The sequence below is a fragment of the Balaenoptera physalus genome (genome assembly GCF_965194825.1).
Source record: "Balaenoptera physalus genome assembly, chromosome: 4".
NCBI classification, from domain to species: Eukaryota; Metazoa; Chordata; class Mammalia; order Artiodactyla; family Balaenopteridae; genus Balaenoptera; species Balaenoptera physalus.
This window is the reverse complement of record NC_138891.1, coordinates 114,684,902-114,702,111: the sequence shown is the minus strand read 5'-3', so window position 1 is coordinate 114,702,111 and position 17,210 is coordinate 114,684,902. Positions and strand designations below refer to the sequence as shown.

Genomic DNA, 17,210 nt, shown 5'->3' with positions numbered 1-17,210 from the left:
ATATACTAAGGTCTAACTGTTTATGTCTTCATTTCCTTATGAAGTCTCCCGTGTTATGTAAAATTTTTTATATTAAATAAATTTGCATGCTTTTATACTATTAATCCGATTTTGTCATTTTAATTTTCAGACCTAGCCTGGGACCCTAAGATGATCAGAGGAGAACTTTTTCCTTTCCAGTTTCTTGAATCTGTTTATCTCCCTGGAATGATTCATATTTCTAAATATTTTCCTTTTTACTGAACTCAGTAAAGAGCATTGATATTGTTCTCATTCATTATTCACTTTAGGGAGAGCATTCTGGGTGTTCTACTGAGTGGTTAGTGCTGAACAAAAAGACACGATATGACCCATTCTCTCTATGAATTTATAAGCTGGCTGAAGAGGCAATTGTCTGGATTCTCACCATTGGATTAATTTTTTATACATGCACTATCTAATTTCAATATCAACGACATTTCTAAAAGAAAGTTATTATTATCCTCAATTTACAGAAAAGAAATTGCATCTTCTTCAGTTCACTTGGCTAGAAACAGAATACATAACATAGATTTCTTGTTTCTGTTGTTCCTACTACATAATAAATTTTACTAATGTCTATACCTTCCATCTGTATCCAGAAAATTCAAATCTTAGTGTTGAGAACTAGCTAACCACAGAAAATATACAGTATGACTTCTGAAAATACTGTAAATTTAATGAGAAACCTCTTTATTTAAATGAAAGCAAAAAAAGGAAAGCAAATAAAGACAAACTGAGATTATAATATGGTGAAAATACACTGTTAGTCCTTTGTTGGATCAGATTATATGCTTTTCCTTTATTTATGTTCTTTGTCTCTAGATCAGTTAAATAATATTAAAATTTATATTTCAGTAATTTGGAAGTAATTTTCTAAAGAATGACAGAATCGTGATTTATGCCAACTATAGCTGTACCGCACTTTGGTGAACAAAGAGGCCGACATTTTGGTAGGTAAACTTATATTACCATCTAGTGGTAAAATCTTAGAATTACAGACACAAACTCCCTGAGTCCTGGAGAGGAACTAATCTGGGAGCCCAGAAAATGCAACAAATCATAAACAATGATAAACAATGCCACGGGCTACAACTTCTCTTAGGATCCTGTGGTCTAGTTGCACTCAGACAGTTTCCCAAGTGTGTAGATACAAAGCTGGATTACAATGAAACTTTCTAAAAGCAGTCAATGTGTTTAATGCCTCATCAAGGTGTTGAGTAATGCTGCCTTCAAAGCTGGGTGGGACATGGCTCATTATTTTTATTCAAATTGTAGTCAGTAGTTCATAAATATCCTTCCTGAATCAGCATTGGAAAACCACAAAGCCTAAGAAACACTGATGCCCAGAAAACAATGCAGCCAGGAAAAATAGAATAATGGACTAGATACAAGGTCAGGACTGGTTTTCTTGTAGGAAGAGGAGAGAACGGTGAATATAGTACAGTAGGCTCAGATTTTCTCCTGGTGTTTCCCCATAGTTTGGCACTAACTCTCCATTTTAGCAATCCTTTTCAATCTACCCGTAGGAACACTGATAAGAGTCAAAAATATAGGTGGGTAGGTTGTGGCACATAAACTCATGAATGCAGGTTCCTTTGGATCAAGAGGGATTATAAGGGACTAAAATATGGGCTAGGTAAACTATCCATCTTACACACCTTCTCTGAGTAATGTCATGTGCCACTCCCTCTGTTCGGAACAAGAACTAAAGCAAGTAAGTAAAGATCTATGGGGAAGAATTAGCATATAATGACAGTCCAAAATAAATGACACAACAGAGACCCACACAATATCTTGTTGAGCAAGAAATAAAGAATAAACAGCAAACAAGGGGAGTCAGGAGAAACTTCATGGATGAGGGATCAATTAAGCTTGGCACTGAATTAGGAGTAGGGGCCTAGAAACATCAAAAAGCTCTTTTACTTGAAAAACAGTAAGCAACTTTAGGCCTTCTGAAGAAGACAAGCTTATGTGCAGTGTTGCAATAAAAGATACTGGGCAGCCAGATAGTAACAGCTTATGGGCAAGCTCTTGTCTCACCATATATTATGTTTCTGTATTTTTATAATTTTATTTGGCATGAACTTAAAAAAAATTAACCAAAAATGCCATGAAAGCATTTTGTATATGTTTGTCACTGCTCAATTCCCAGTGATTAGAAAAGTATGTGGCAAATAGTAGCTGCTAAATAAACATGTAAATATTTGTATATTGAAGCTTAAAGCCATTCAGTAAACATTTATTGAACACTTGCTGTGTGTTGGCACTGTGACAAAGTATGTTAGGCAGGTTGTCTTTTTTCCCAAGAAGATTAAGTTATAGACAAGTTATAACTCCTAGTGTTGAGCAACAAGCTTTCTCAAATTACTGGGAAATCTACTAGAACAGCAATGTTCAATATGGCAGCTACTAACCACATGTGGCTTTTGAGCAGCTGAAATGTGCCTTCCAGATTTCAAAGGCTTGGAACAAACTAAAAATAATGCAAAAGCATGTCACTGAAAATGTTTGTATTGACTGCATGTTGAAATGTGCAAAAATAAATATATCATATTAAATAAAATATATCCTTAAAATTAAATCACCTTTCTTTTCACAGTCTATTGAGGTGGTTACAAAAAATGTAAAATTACTTATATGCAGCTCACTTTATATTTCTACTGAACTGCTTTGCTAGAAAATTAAGAATAGAACTATTATCTAATTTTCAGTGTATGAGTTGAAAAACCTCTTTACATTTATCTCTCAGATTATATTAATTTTGATTACATAAGCTAAGAGTGAGTTTGATAAATAATTTGAGTGACTTTAGTGCATTATGCAATTAAGAAAGACTGTACCCAGCTCTAGACAGTAACCTAATTCAATGTTTGATGATTTGTGTGCAGACATAGAGAACCAATCTTGATCCTCCACAAAGCTTAGGACTCCTTGCTGAGTGGAAGAAAAGTAAGACACTTACAATAGTTTCTCCAGCAGGCATTCAGATTTGACCTACTGCTCCAGCTTATACACAGAATCAATTTCTTTGTGAGAAGTTCTACTTCCTGGATGCAGTAAAATTGTACAATCACAGAAAATAGCAAAATTTGAGTTTCACTTCAGCTGCTAGTCAAAGAGTTTTGAGATCTCCCTGTAACAGCGGTATGATCACGACCCAGTGTGTGCATCCTGAGTGGAAATGCTTTCGCCTCAGCCAACACTGCTGCTAGAAATTTTAAGAATACTATTGGAGAGGTGTGTCCTCATGAGAAATAGCAGTAGTGAGAAAATTCAACTTGGAATTCTGTGCACTGTGGGGCAAGGAAACAAATAAAATAGGAAGAAATTAGGATGCTGGAGAATGGATAACAGCAGGAATGTCTGGGCAGTATTATTCTGGGCTAGAGAAGTTATGAAGGAATTTTATCTAGAAAGAACAAGTTATAGTTTAAGGAGCATGTAGGTACCAGGAATTAGTTAAGAGAGGAAGAATCAGAAATCCAACAAATTGCAACATAAAATGAGAAAAAAAAAAAAAAGGTAGATAACTTGGTTTTTAAAACTCTTTCTGCCAGTGTAAAAATTGGGTTCACACATGCTCAAGACTCAATCTGAATTTTAGGCAGTGAAATATTCCCAGCTCTCTCTACTTCCTATCACATAATAGAATTTTACTTCCTGGAAATCATGTGGTTCAATGGGAACATGCTATTAATTATATTCAAAAACTCACTTGTGGAAGTGATATAAGTGCCTTCTCAGCTAGAGTGTTCTTTTAGCAGTGCAAGACTGTCAATGCTATGTGGGATCTAAGACCTACAATAAACTGAGTCACATTATAATCCTTTTGGTTAGAGATAAAGTGCCTTAACCTCTAGGTTTTGTTCCCACCCCCAAACCTCAACCAGTGGTACGTAATTTCCTGATAGGTATAGAGTTTCTTTCTCTGGCAGCTGCCTACACTGTCATTGTGGACTGTATTCAATATGAGGGGGTCTTATCTGAGTGATGTCCAGAAATTTAGGCTCTGAAATGACAGAAGAATGAGGGGACAGCATTTACCTCTGCAGTAGCAGCAAGAGCACTCAAGCTATGGAAGTTCAGGGTTTATATGTCTGTAACAAGAGCTTCCATTTCTGAGATTGGTTCCCCTAGGATTGGTGTTGTTTATTCCCTTACTATGATTGGCTATATGCAAACTAGGTCATGTATATGTTGAGCCTAGATATAGTTCATGTACATACTGGCTTTTCAACCTCACCCATTTGGTGGTAGATTTTTACAGATAATCAAATAAGGCAAAATTCATATTTTGATGCCATGGCCATACCTGGAACTTAATCCACATTTTAGACATTTGTGCGCATTGAAAATACTTCCAGAGCTCTCTTTTCCATCTGGTATGATGACTATCATTGTTCAAGATGGTGGCTGTTCCATCAGCTTTGGTCCCTGAATGACTATACCTCAAGACTTCTGTCATTAATAGTCAGCAAGGTGTAAATAACAGAAAAGGACATCAAACCTGGAATTACTGGTCAGGATTGTAATCTTGGTTACATTATTTACAGATAGAAAAGCAAACCATCCTCTTTGAGTTTCCATTCCTTTATCTTTAAATTAAGGCCAATAATGTCAACCCAACTGAAGGTTATGAAGAACAAATGAGATAAAAGAAAAGAAAACCTATTTTACAGATGAATGATAATTATGAGAAGCAGTAGATTTGACATTTTCTTTGGGAAGTTTAAAAAATTCTCTTTTAATGTAAAACCGCTATATGACTAGTAGCATTTGAAAAGTGGTAAAGCCAAGGCAGAGTCAGGGATGGTCCTTAGCTTTCCATGTAAATGCTACTGCCATGAGCTGAAGTAGAGATCATGGAAGGAGAAGGTTTGTGTCCTTCTGTTGTCTCAGAGAATAGAGTGATTTGCATGATTAACTTAGAAAAAGGTGAATATCTTTTTCTTAAATTTCTCCACACTGATGTTAGGAGTGAAATTTCCCATTTGCACATTAGGAGTTAATCACCTTTCCTTCACCAATATATAAATGATGATATTAACTTCATGCACATCTGAATGTAATAAAATACTCTCTCCTAACCTTAACAATTCTTTGCATCATAATTCTTTACAATTACTCACTGCTTTCCCCCTTGTCAATAGATGTTGGAGTTTAATTCCCAGGACCCAATATATTGTGCCTCACATTTCTTTATCTCTTCCAGGGCTATATAGCAAGTATGTAGAATCCTGCTCTGACATCTGTTTTACTGTCCTTTTTTTTCTTCCCATTGATACTATTAGATTCCTTTTTTTTTTTTTTAACATCTTTATTGGAGTATAATTGCTTTACAATGGTGTGTTAGTTTCTGCTGTATTAACAAAGTGAATCAGCTATACATATACATATATCCCCATAAGCCTTCCCTCTTGTGTCACACTCCCACCCTCCCTATGCCACCCCTCTAGGTGGTCACAAAGCACTGAGCTGATCTCCCTGTGCTATGCAGCTGCTTCCCACTAGCTATCTATTTTACATTTGGTAGTGTATATATGTCAGTGCCACTCTCTCACTTCGTCCCAGCTTACTCTTCCCCCTCCCCGTGTCCTCAAGTCCATTCTCTACGTCTGCATCTTTATTGCTGTCCTGCCCCTAGGTTCATCAGAACCATTTTTTTAAGACTCCATATATATGTGTTAGCATACAGTATTTGTTTTTCTCTTTCTGACTTACTTCACTCTGTATGACAGTCTCTAGGTCCATCCACCTCACTACAAATAACTCAATTTTGTTTCTTTTTATGGCTGAGTAATATTCCATTGTATATATGGGCCACATCTTCGTTATCCATTCATCTGTCGATGGACACCTAGGTTGCTTCCATGTCCTGGCTATTGTAAATAGTGCTGCAATGATCATTGGGGTACATGACTCTTTTTGAATTATGGTTTTCTCAGGGTATATGCCCAGTAGTGGGATTGCTGGGTCATATGGTAGTTCTATTTTTAGTTTTTTAAGGAACCTCCATACTGTTCTCCATAGTGGCTGTATCAATTTACCTTCTCACCAACAGTGCAAGAGGGTTCCCTTTTCTCCACACCCTCTCCAGCATTTATTGTTTGTATGTGTTTTGATGATGGCTGTTCTGACCAGCATGAGGTGATACCTCATTCCAGTTTTGATTTGCATTTCTCTGATGATTAGTGATGCTGAGCATCCTTTCATGTGTTTGTTGGTAATCTGTATATCTTCCTGGAGAAATGTCTATTTAGATCTTCTGCCCATTTTTGGATTGGGTTGTTTGTTTTTTTGATATTGAGCTGCTTGAGCTGCTTGTATATTTCAGAGATTAATCCTTTGTCAGTTGCTTTGTTTGCAAATATTTTCTCCCATTATGAGGGTTGTCTTTTCGTCTTGTTTATGGTTTTCTTTGTTGTGCAAAAGCTTTTAAGTTTCTTTAGGTCCCATTTGTTTATTTTTGTTTTTATTTCCATTTCTCTAGGAGGTGGGTCAAAAAGGATCTTGCTGTGATTTATGTCAGAGAGTGTTCTTCCTATGTTTTCCTCTAAGAGTTTTATAGTGTCTGGCCTTACATTTAGGTCTTTAATCCATTTTGAGTTTATTTTTGTGTATGGTGTTAGGGAGTGTTCTAATTTCATTCTTTTACATGTAGCTGTCCAGTTTTCCCAGCACCACTTATTGAAGAGGGTGCCTTTTCTCCACTGTATATCCTTACCTCCTTTGTCATAGATTAGGTGAACATAAGTGTGTGGGTTTATCTCTGGACTTTCTATTATGTTCCATTGATCTATATTTCTGGTTTTGTGCCAGCACCATGCTGTTTTAATGACTGTAGCTTTGTAGTGTAGTCTGAAGTCAGGGAACCTGATTCCTCCAGCTCCATTTTTCTTTCTCAAGATTGCTTTGGCTATTCGGGGTATATTGTGTTTCCATACAAATTGTAAATTTTTTGGTTCTAGTTCTATAAAAAATGCCATTCGTAGTTTGATAGCAATTGCATTGAATCCATAGATTACTTTGGGTAGTATAGTCATTTTCACAATGTTGATTCTTCCAATCCAAGAACATGGTATATCTCTTATCAGTTTGTGTCATCTTTAATTTCTTTCATCAGTGTCTTACAGTTTTCTGCATACAGGTCTTTTGGCTCCTTAGGTAGTTTTATTCCTAGGTATTTTATTCTTTTTGTTGCAATGGTAAATGGGAGTGTTTCCTTAATTTCTCTTTCAGATTTTTCATCATTAGTGTATAGGAAGGCAAGAGATTTCTGTGCATTAATTTTTGTATCCTGCTACTTTACCAATTCATTGATTAGCTCTAGTAGTTTTCTGGTATCATCTTTAGGATTCTCCATGTATAGTATCATGTGATCTGCAAACAGTGACCGCTTTACTTTTTTCAGATTTGGATTCTTTTTATTTCTTTTTCTTCTCTGAATGCTGTGGTTAAAAATTCCAAAACTATGTTGAATAATATTGGTGAGAGTGGGGAGCCTTGTCTTGTTCCTGATTTTAGAAGAAATTGTTTCAGTTTTTCACCATTGAGAACAAAGTTGGCTGTGGGTTTGTCATATATGGCCTTTATTATGTTGAGGTAAGTTCCCTCTATGCCTACTTTCTGGAGAGTTTTTATCATAAATGGATGATTCTTTGTATTTCTGCACTGTCAGTTGTTACTTCTCCTTTTTCATTTCTAATTCTGTTGATTTCAGTCTTCTCCCTTTTTTTCTTGATGAGTCTGGCTTACAGGTTATCAATTTTGTTTATCTTCTCAAAGAACCAGCTTTTAGTTTTATTGATCTTTACTATTGTTTCCTTCATTTCGTTTTCATTGATTTCTGATCTGATCTTTATGATTTCTTTCCTTCTGCTAACTTTGGGGTTTTTTGTTCTTCTTTCTCTAATTGCTTTAGGTGTAAGGTTAGGCTTTTTATTTGAGATGCTTCGTGTTTCTTGAGGTAGGATTGTATTGCTATAAACCTCCCTCTTAGAACTGCTTTTGCTGCACCCCATAGGTTTTTGGTCATCGTGTTTTCATTGTCATTTGTTTCTAGGTATTTTTTGATTTTCCTCTTTGATTTCTTCAGTGATCCCTTGGTTATTTAGTAGCATATTGTTTAGTTTCCATGCGTTTGTATTTTTTACAGTTTTTCCCCCCTGTAATTGATATCTAGTCTAGATATCATTGAAATTGATATCTAGTCTCATTGATATCTAGTCTAATCTCAGACTAGATTCCAATATCTAGTCTTGGAAAAGATAATTGATATGATTTCAATTTTCTTAAATTTACCAAGGCTTGATTTGTGACCCAAGATGTGATCTATCCTGGAGAATGTTCCATGAGCACTTGAGAAGAAAGTGTATTCTGTTGTTTTTGGATGGAATCCTATAAATATCAATTAAGTCAACCTTGTTTAATGTGTCATTTAAAGCTTGCATTTCCTTATTTATTTTCATTTTGGATGATCTGTCCATTGGTGAAAGTGGGGTGTTAAAGTCCCCTACTATAATTGTGTTACCATCGATTTCCCCTTTTATGGTTGTCAGCCTTTGCCTTATGTATTGAGGTGCTCCTATGTTGAGTGCATAAATATTTAAATTGTTATATCTTCTTCTTGGATTGATCCCCTGGTCATTATGTAGTGGTCTTCTTTGTCTCTTGTAATAGGCTTTATTTAAAGTCTATTTTGTCTGATATGAGAATTGCTACTCCAGCTTTCTTTTGATTTCCATTTGCATGGAATATCTTTTTCCATCCCCTCACTTTCAATCTGTATGTGTCCCTAAGTCTGAAGTGGGTCTCTTATAGACAGCATATATATGGGTCTTGTTTTTGTATCCATTCAGGCAGTCTATGTCTTTTGGTGGGAGCATTTAATCCATTTACATTTCAGGTAATTATCAATATGTATGTTCCTATTACCATTTTCTTAATTGTTTGGGGTTTGTTTTTGTAGGTCTTTTCCTTCTCTTGTGTTTCCTGCCTAGAGAAGTTCCTTTAGCATTTGTTGTACAGCTGGTTTGGTGGTGCTGAATTCTCTTAGCTTTTGCTTGTCTCTAAAGGTTTTAATTTCTCCATCGAATCTGAATGAGATCCTTGCTGGGTAATCTTGGCTGTAGGTTTTTCCCTTTCATCACTTTAAATACGTCCTGCCACTCCCTTCTGGCTTGCAGACTTTCTGCTGAAAGATCAGCTGTTAACCTTATAGGGATTCCCTCGTATGTTATTTGTTGCTTTTCCCTTGTTGCTTTTAATATTTTTTCTTTGTATTTAATTTTTGATAGTTTGATTAATATGTGTCTTGGCATGTTTCTCCTTGTATTTATCCTGTATGGGACTCTCTGCACTTCCTGGACTTGATTGACTATTTCCTTTCCCATGTTAGGGAAGTATTCAACTATAATCTCTTCAAATATTTTCTCAGACCCTTTCTCTTTCTCTTCTTCTTCTGGGACCCTTATAATTTGAATGTTGGTGAGTTTAATGTTGTCCCAGAGGTCTCTGAGACTATCCTCAATTCTTTTCTTTTTCTTTATTCTGCTCTGTGGTAGTTATTTCCATTGTTTTATCTTCCAGGTCACTTATCCGTTCTTCTGCCTCAGTTATTCTGCTATTGATTCCTTCTAGAGAATTTTTAATTGCATTTATTGTATTGTTCACCATTGTTTGTTTGTTGTTTAGTTCTTCTAGGTCCTTGTTAAACGTTTCTTGTATTTTCTCCATTATACTTCCAAGATTTTGGATCATCTTTACTATCATTACTTTGAATTCTTTTTCAGGTAGACTGCCTATTTCCTCTTCATTTGTTTGGTCTGGTGGGTTTTTATCTTGCTCCTTCACTTTCTGCATATTTCTCTGTCTTCCCATTTTGCTTAACTTATTGTGTTTGGGTCTTCTTTTTGCAGGCTGCAGATTCGTAATTCCTGTTGTTTTTGGTGTCTGCACCCAGTGGGTAAGGTTGGTTCAGTGACTTTATAGGCTTCCTGGTGGAGGGGACTGGTGCCTGTGTTCTGGTGCGTGGAGCTGGATCTTGTGTTTCTGGTAGGCAGGGCTGCATCCGGTGGTGTGTTTTGGGGTGTCTGTGAACTTAGTATGATTTTAGGCAGCCTCTCTGATAGTGGGTGGGGTTGTGTTCCTGTCTTGCTAGTTGTTTGGCATAGGGTGTCCAGCACTGGAGCTTGCTGGCCGTTGGGGGAGCTGGGTCTTAGCATTGAGATGGAGATCTCTGGAAGAGCTCTCTCCAGTTGAAATTATGTGGGGCCGGGAGGTCTCTGGTGGTCCAGTGTCCTGAACTTGGCTCTCCCACCTCAGAGGCTCAGGCCTGACATCAGGCTGGAGCACCAAGACCCTGTCAGCCACATGGCTCAGAAGAGAAGAGAGAAAAAAAGAAAGAAAAAAAATTTTAAAATAAAATAAAATAATTTTTTAAAAATTTAATTATTAAAATAAAAAGTAATAAAAAAAAAGAAGAACGCAACCAAACCAGTAAACAAATTCACTGATGATAACAAGCGCTAAAAACTATACTAAGATAAACATAAAAAATCAGAAACAAGTCAGTCGCAGCAAATCCCAAGTCTACAGTTGCTCCCAAAGTCCATCGCCTCAATTTTGGGTGGATTCGTTGTCTATTCAGGTATTCCACAGATGCAGGGTACCTCAAGTTGATTGTGAAGATTTAATCCACTGCTCCTGAGGCTGCTGGGAGAGATTTCCCTTTCTCTTCTTTGTTCGCACAGCTCCTGGGGTTCAGCTTGGTTTTGGCCCCACCTCTGCTTGTAGTTTGCCCTCAGCCTTCTGTTCCTGCCCAGACAGGACGGGGTTAAAGCAGTGGCTGATTAAGGGGCTCTGGCTCACTCAGGCCTGGGGGAGAGAGGGGTACGGTAGTTATAATTGGAATGTGGGGCGAGCCTGTGGCGGCAGAGGTGGGTGTGACGTTGCAACAGCCTGAGGTGCGCTGTGTGTTTCCCGGAGAAGTTGTCCCTGGATCACGGGACCCTGGCAGTGGTGGGCTGCACAGGCTCCTGGGAGGGGAGGTGTAGATAGTGACCTGTGCTTGCACACAGGATTCTTGGCGGCTGCAGCAGCAGTGTTAGCGTCTCATGCCCGTCTCTGGTGTCCAAGCTGATAGCCGCGGCTTGCGCCCGTCTCTGAAGCTTGTTTAGGCGGTTCTCTGCCTTCTGTGGGCAGGCAGGGAAAGAATCCCCTCTCCTTGTGCACCCTGAAACAATGATCTCTTACCTCTTAGAAAGGTCCAGAGTTTTTCACAGAGTCCCTCCCAGCTAGCTGTGGTGCACTAGCCCCCTTCAGGCTGTGTTCATGCAGCCAACCCCAGTCCTCTCCCTGGGATCTGACCTCTGAAGCTGGAGCCTCAGCTCCCAGCCCCCACCAGCCCCAGCTGGTGAGCAGACACTCACTCACCTCTCAGGCTGGTGAGTGCTGGTTGGCACCGATCCTCTGTGCGGGAATCTCTCCACTTTGCCTTCTGCGCTCTCCTCCGTGGCTCCAATGCTTCCCGCCTGCCCACCCCACATCTCTGTCAGTGAAGGGGCTTCCTAGTGTGTGGAAACTTTTCCTTCTTCACAGCTCCCTCCCAGAGGTGTAGGTCCTATCCTTATTCTTTTGTCTCTGCTTTTTCTTTTTTCTTTTGCCCTACCCAGGTACGTGGGGATTTTCTTGCCTTTTGGGAAGTCTGAGGTCTTCTGCCAGCATTCAGTAGGTGTTCTGTAGGAGTTGTTCCACATGTAGATGTATTTCTGATGTATTTGTGGGGAGGAAGGTGATGTTCATGTCTCACTCCTCTGCCATCTTGAAGGTCCCCCTAGATTGCTATTTTTATATTTATTCTTGACTTCAGGAGAAAATCCCCCCTTGAGCTAGTTATCAGTTTGTGTCTATTGGTGTTAGGTTTGTCAGATGTATGGTTGTCCTTTTTTTTCTACTTCACCTGTCACAGCATAGTGGCTATCAATCTTGCCCACCTTGAAGTTTGAGCAATACATAGTCTATAGTCTATTAATATTTTGATTTTGTCACTTTGTGAAGTAACATTTTAATTAGCATTTAGACAGGATTTGTATTTTCGGAACAAAAAGAAAAATGCTCAATCTATATTCCAGGGGTTTCTTCATTCATTCGTTCAACAATTATAGTTTACTTACTAAATATCTACACTATAGGAAGCATACAGGGAGAGAAAAAATATATCAAATTATCCCTTAATGAATTTATAATCTCATTGAAAAGGAAGGAATATATCGATTAACCATTTTAGTTTTTTTCTAAAATATTTTCATTCCTTTTTGCTTTTACTTACAGATTAAATAAATCTGGCAACTGCCTAATACATTTGGGCTATGTAGAGAGTCAATATAAAAATAAATAAGATTTCAGTGAAGTACTTTTTAATAGCAATTTTTAAATTAAAAAAATCCCTGATAATTTCCTTAAATCTTTACTTGGTTTTGTTTAGGAAGCAGTCAAATTTAAAATGTTTGTCTACCTAATTTGTAGTTAAGTAAAAATCTACTCATATAGCTTCTTATGTTCATAATGCCAATTGATACACAAATGAATAACTGAGGTAATTCATGAAGAAGTCAAAGAAAAAAAACCCACTTGGATTTATTAATAATATTCCTAGCCAAAACTTACTTCAGTGCTCAACTTAATTGTCCCATAGAGACCTATCCTTCTATCCTTTATTGTCTTTACATACACCACACACACACACACACACACACATGTCCACACACTTTAATTTAGTCCAATAGGAAACTGTTATTCGCCAAAAGCTTTGTTTGATTTCCATACTTTAAAAAACTCCTCAAATCTATTTCCCTGCTGTCCTATTTCCTTTCAGCTCTACCCTGAAGAAAGCCTCTCTCTGTGATTTGAAACATTTCCTAGTGTCTATTGCAGTGGCTAATTTTTCATCTTATTAATACCAATAATATGATGCATTCGAGCACTCTGCAGTGTTTTGATAAGATTCCATGGGGGTCTAGCCTTTTCCAGCTATATAAAAATGTTTCAAAAAATAAAGCAACAGGGCAAAAATATAAGCCCTGCAGACCATTTGTACCAAAGGAGATTAGAACAGAGGGTGGAGATCTATTCTATAGAAGTGTTTTCTGAAGATGGGGGCCATGCAGAAGGCTTCATTAACTTCCAAACACTTCAGAATGAAAAATGGGAGGAAAGTATCTTGGAAAGACTGGCAAGACATCACACTAAACAATGTACCCGTTACAATAGGTACAGGGAGGTGTTTGATTTAGAGAGTATTGATTTCAATTCCTATTTCAATGAAATGAGAAAAATGGTAGTTTTAAAAAGGGGAAATAAAATATTATACTTTTATCAGACATTGGTCACTTTGAACTTGCTCACTCATGCCTTCCATCTCCCTCAGTCTCAATACCAAAAAGAAAGGAAAAACACTGGTTTCACAGTATGGTATAGTGCACAGAAGGATGAATTATATAGGTAATTCATCCTAAAATTTCAGGAAAAAAAACACTATAAACAGTTAGGCATGCCACCCTTTTCAGATATGATCCCTATGGGGAATTATAGTGAGTTTTGGAATATATACTGGGTCCAGGACATTGTGAAATGTTGGTATATCTTAATATATCACAAGTAGTTTGACAATTCTGAGTACTAACTTTCTAATTCGCTCTTGAGAGGTCATGCTATAAGCTACTTGAAGAGTAGTTATTTTTAATGTGTTAGAAGATGTGAGCTGAACGATTAATTTTTATTAACGTTTTATCTTAGAGGAGTAATATCCCAGCTGTAGAGATAAAAACATTGTTTCCTACCACATTTGCCATAACAAGGGGTATTCTGAAATCTCTGCCCCCAGGAACTTCCTGAAAGTCATATCTCATGTCCACAGTTTGCTTATGTCTTAACCTAAGTAAGGTATATAAAAGTTATTATGATCCAAATAGCAAAATAAATAAATAAATACCAAAAAAAACCCCAAATTCTCAGGACTATTAAATGTCTATATCAGGCAAAATTGATTTTTTACTATTATTTTAACTCAATTGACTAAATGTTAGGTTTCAATTCTCTGCTTCATTTTTCAATTGGTGACAGAGTTTTTGAATGTCCTGGGGAAGGTCTGATCACTATCCCAACACCCACATATCAGAGAGGCCTCTGTAATCATGTCTTCAGGACATCTCTTGGTGCTGTATACACCAGAGATTCTATTACACACAACAGATTGTGCCACAGAGTCATTCAATTGTCTGAAATTTCCTTTTCATTCATTAGTGGAAGGTAACTCTATCAAATACCAATTATATTTAATATAATTGATAATTTGACCTGAAAGCTATATACAAAATTTTCTTAATAAATGGAAATTATTTCTTTAAATATGCTCAACCAAACTTTGAATAGATTTGCTTCATTACAATGCCAGAAAGAAAAATGTGGCTAAAATGAATTATTTGAAGTTGTTACCTGTTTTCTTTTAACGTTTTAGATGAATTCTGACAATAGAGAAATTCAGACTTATAATTTAGTTACATGAAATACCAATGACAATGACCATGGAGTAGTTAAAAATACTTTACAGTTACAGTTTTTCAGAAACTCAAAATGCAAATACAATCGTGCATTTTCTCTTATGATGGAAGCCTAGAAGAAATGGTTTGGACCTGGAAATATAATATCTACAATTTTGGTAAATGTGCTTTTTCTACGTTTCAGTTTTTGGTGCAAAATTAGGGTCTATTTTCAACTCACTCCACCTGCTACAGTTTGTCGGTGGATTGAATAAAAGAAAAGAAAATGTGACAATGTGAAGGATGGTAATAATTTCAATGAGATACCAATGTGCTAATATCCTGCTTTTATTAAGTTCAGCTTTTAACTTAAGCTGTTGAGATTGTCCTTTGGGAAAATATATATATCAACAGGTAGGTCAAACAGAGGGCCACGGGAATTATCATCAGTCATTAGACCACACTGGAAAGTCAACTTTTTGGAAAAACAATACACAAAGGAAAATAAATCAAATAATTCAATATCTTCCATTAAGCTTTAGGGCTATAAATCTGCTCATAATCATTTTAAATAATTGTGAGCAAAGACTTGAATGCATTATGACAATTAGAATGTGCTTTAAAAATGTAGAATAAAAAAAAATGTAGAATCAGACCATCTTGACAGCTGCTTCACATGAGCTACTGAGACACTTAAGTTCCAAGTATTCCCAAAAGAAGGAGAATTAATATACTGTGGAGTTGCATGTAAGGTGGAAGCCCTCTGAACTACCTGAAGGGTTCAAGGTGGATTAAGCCTTTCTGGTCTCTGTGTGTACAAAAGCAAAGAGAGGTGGAGAAGTAAAGCTATGATCTTGATTAACCAAGCAAAAGATAATTCTCTGCACATCAGAAATGAGCAACTGTTAAGGCATGAATTATACAGATTGACTATACTATCTATGTTGATTGAATTCACCAAATAACACTATGCTACCTTATCTTGTTTATATAGACAACCAAAAAATAGTAATATCATGAAGAACATCTAACTTCAAACTCTAACTGTGCCTTTATCTCCCTTCAAAATAAAAAGGTTTATTCTAGGAAACCAAACATGTATTGGAATACTAAGAAAATGAAGAAAAATTCCAATATCTTGAAATGAGAAGGCTGTGACCCTAATGACCACATAGTTTTCATAAGCACCCTGGGCCAGAAAGAAACAAAAAGGAAGGCTGGATCATACATAATCCAGTGATGCATACATATCTCATTTCAAACTCAGAGACCTCACACTTGTGTAGGGAAGCCTGACCAAAAAAGTACGCAGAGAAATGAGCAGATAAATCAACTTGAGCTTTTAATAGGTGACATTAAAACTAAATGGCCTGGGGCTTCCCTGGTGGCACAGTGGTTGAGAATCTGCCTGCCAATGCAGGGGACACGGGTTCGAGCTCTGGTCTGGGAAGATCCCACATGCCGCGGAGCAACTAGGCCCGTGAGCCACAACTACTGAGCCTGTGCGTCTGGAGCCTGTGCTCCACAACAAGAGAGGACGCGATAGTGAGAGGCCCGCGCACCGCGATGAAGAGTGGCCCCTGCTTGCTGCAACTGGAGAAAGCCCTCGCACAGAAACGAAGACCCAACACAGCCAAAAATAAATAAATAAAAAATAAAGAATTATTTAAAAAAAAAAAACCCAAAAACTAAATGGCCAAAAAACCAAATAACCCAATCAGGAAAATGGGCAGAAGACCTAAATAGACATTTCTCCAAAGAAGACATACTGATGGCCAACAGGCACATGAAAAGATGCTCAACACTGCTAATTATTAGAGAACTGCAAATCAAAACTACAATGAGGTATCACCTCACACTGGTCAGAATGACCATCATCAAAAAGTCTACAAATAACAAACACGGGAGAGTATGCAGAGAAAAGGGAACCTTCCTACGCTGCTGGTGGTAATGTAAATTGGTGCAGCCACTATGGAAAATAGTATGAAGTTTCCTTATAAAACTAAAAATAGAGTTACCATGTGATCCAGCAATCCCACTCCCGGGCACATATCTAGAAATATGAAAACTCTAATTCAAAAAGATAACATGCACCCCACTGTTCATAGCAGCACTATTTATAATGGCTAAGACATGGAAGTAACCTAAATGTCCATCAACAGATGAATGGATAAAGAAGATGTGGTATATATATATATATATATATGCTGCTCAGCCATAAAAAAGAATGAAATAATGCCATTTGTAGCAACATGAATAGACCTAGAGATTATCATACTAAGTGAAGTCAGGGAAAGACAGATATCATATGATATCTCTTATATGTAGAATCTAAAAAAATAGTACAAATGAACCTATTTACAAAACAGAAATAGACTCACAGACATAAAAAGCAAATTTATGTTTACCAAAGGGGGAAGGGTAGATAAATTAGGATTAACAGATACACACTACTATACGTAAAATAGATAACCAACAAGGACCTACTATATAGCACAGGGAACTATATTCAATTATCTTATAATAACTTATAATGGAAAAGAATCTGAAAATAGAATATATATTATATATATATATATATATCTGAATCACTTTGCTGTACACCTAAAACTTTGTAAATCAACCATACTTCAGTTAAAAAAAAAAAAAAAA

The 17,210-nt window shown here is 36.9% G+C and overlaps 1 long non-coding RNA gene across 1 annotated transcript in view; it reads right to left on the bottom strand.

The window, feature by feature from the left end:
- The window catches only part of LOC309660188, a 174,004-nt gene extending 157,246 nt beyond the window's left edge, over positions 1 to 16,758 (bottom strand). The window contains exon 1 of the long non-coding RNA XR_014263250.1: positions 5,692 to 16,758. This is a non-coding gene — a long non-coding RNA (uncharacterized lncRNA). The remainder of the gene's footprint in view (positions 1 to 5,691) is intronic.
- Positions 16,759 to 17,210: the final 452 nt, after the last annotated feature.